The following is a 2,482-nucleotide window of genomic DNA, read 5'->3' as shown; positions in this document are numbered from 1 at the left end:
GATAAAGAATATAATCAACAGAAAGTGGAAAATAATAAACAATGAAAGAGAGGAGCCTTTAGAAAAACCGTTGTTTGCTTTCAAGCGCAACGTGAATCTCCGCAATTCATTAGTATACACCTATAGGGACATTGAAGAAAATATCCAAACAACTCTGTTTCAATCCAAGGCAATAGGTAACAATAAATGTGGATTTTGCTCGATATGCGATCAGTGTATTATTAGTAAACAAATCATGTACAAAGGGAATACAATTTCATCCAAAGCTTTGACCAACTGCAGGAGCAAAAATTTAATTTATTTCCTTATTTGCCCGTGTGGCCTAGGCTATGTGGGCGAAACAGGTCGGGAAGTTCGACTCAAAATAATTGAACATAAATCTGCACTTCGTACGCATAAAGAAAATGCACCACTCACAACGCATTTTCTCCAACACAACCACAAATGTGATGAGTTCAAGTGGTTTGTGTTGGAAAAGATTAAGAACAACAGACGTGGTGGAAATGTAGACAAGGTCAGAAAAAAGAGGGAACAATGGTTTATATGCAAACTAGGTACGATCGGGGGAGGCCTCAACTCAAAGGAGGACTGGATGTCATTCATCTCTTGAATTGTTGGCCCTTCATTTACTATATAAAATATGACAGTTTTCTCCTTTTTCCATATTGGGCATCCTTCGTGAGAGGTAGATCTGTACTTGCAAGTCATCCAGGAAGTCCTATTCCAAGATGATGCTCATTATGGCGATCCTCGCGAGTATTTGTATATTCTCCCATTTGTTTTCTCAAATCAGGCTGGTAACGAGTCTATATATATAATCATTAAATTCTGATTATTTTTGCCCCATACACTGATATTGACCGCAATGTTGTATTTACGAGTGTTCCGGGCAGTTGCGGAATTGACTGACTATATTCAGCCCAACATGGCGCTCTTTTGGGAATGTTGCTTAGTCGTTTGACGTTTCAGTCAATCAGACGTTGCTCCCGACCCGGGAGCGGAAGGGATCCTACCGGGGAATACTCGCGCGACTGACCGGTGCAACACGGCAACTGTGTAGGCGGGAAAATGCTGTTTACGAACAGGTGTTTGGCATTATTGAAATAATATATATAGGGTCTAGGGTTAGAGATAGAGGCTGTTTATCCGTACCCCGCCGACCAAAACCCGTGGCTGAAATACGAAAAGTAAGTTATGCGCCAGTTTTTATTTTTTCCCTTTATGAGACGAAGCAGCCCGTTTGTAAGCGAGAACCCAATAGTTTAAATGTTTGATTTTGGGTTAGTGTTGCAGTGATATCTTAATCTAGTAGTGAGGGGACTTGGGATAAATATAACCATGGGTAAGATGGTGGCAGGACCTGGTATTGAACTAGTGCGTTCTACTAGTATACCCCGTGTTGGTATATCACATTAAATCTATGTGATTACATTGAACAATGCGAATCATTATATCCAGAGATATTTAGACTTGAGTTGGAGTGATACGGTAGAGAGGTGAACTTTCTCTCGTAGATTAGCGTTTCTCCCTCAAGTACAACACAGTAACATTGAGCCTGTAACGGGCAAGAAAGCATGAACTCACATGTATAGGGAAGGTTAATAGATGTGTCCCTTAGGTGATAATTATCTTAACAGATAGGTATTCAAAGGAAAGTAACTCTGATGATATCCTTTTATTTTAGACCCTAATTATAAAAGGGATACTGTACAGCGATACCCCTACAAAGAAACCATAAAAAGCTCATGGCAAGACGGTCAAGACATACGTAGGAGGGGCGGCTTCAAAATTACGCATATTTCATCCCCAGGTAAACAGCAGTAAATCTGCGTTGTATTTAACTGTATGAATCCGAATAATGTACTATCCTGATTCACATCGTTCATCCTTCATAGGTCGGTCGATACATCGTATATGTGCCTTACCATTCCGATTGGACCAAGAATAGTGACCTCTTACAAATAAGGACGTTATTATAAAAAGAAGGGGAAAACTCAAAGGAAACAATAGATTTAAAATATGGAAGGTGAGAGGTTTCCATTCAGATTGAGAATCTAATAATCGGTTATACCCATTCAAATACCTATTATGAGGATTAAAAGATTATATTAAAAAAAAAAAAATCTTCTCTATTGTTAATAGAATAATTTAAGAGCTGTGCAGACTACCTACAGGAGTCTTCCGTATTAAAAAATTTAAAACTACTGAACTACTGTATGGATGAAAACCTTTCCTAACTAGAAGAGGTGAGGTCCTATTTGGTCCCGCTTTTCAGTTTGAGAGAAAATTACTTGACGAAATAGAAGAAGTTAGGTCCTATTGGTCCTGTTACAAATGCCTGAAAATGGTAATCATTTTTGTCTGAGTGTGCTAGAGGGTTGGAATATACAGTGAGAGGATAGATAGTTGCATAAATCAGAACACAATAGCAAGATGAATTTTATTTGTGTAATTGACAGAATGGGTCAAGCATATGTTCCAA

At 38.6% G+C, this 2,482-nt stretch overlaps 1 long non-coding RNA gene across 1 annotated transcript; it reads left to right on the top strand.

Annotated features, from left to right (window-relative positions):
* Positions 1-944: 944 nt before the first annotated feature.
* On the top strand, positions 945-2,080 carry LOC146809195 (uncharacterized). The gene is made up of 3 exons (XR_014966371.1): positions 945-1,187; positions 1,685-1,810; positions 1,896-2,080. It is a non-coding gene; the product is annotated as an uncharacterized LOC146809195 (long non-coding RNA).
* The last annotated feature ends 402 nt before the right edge of the window (positions 2,081-2,482 follow it).

Source organism: Triturus cristatus, chromosome 7 (genome assembly GCF_964204655.1).
Source record: "Triturus cristatus chromosome 7, aTriCri1.1, whole genome shotgun sequence".
NCBI lineage: Eukaryota > Metazoa > Chordata > Amphibia > Caudata > Salamandridae > Triturus > Triturus cristatus.
The sequence above is the reverse complement of the archived record's forward strand: the minus strand, read 5'-3'. Positions and strand labels throughout refer to the sequence as shown.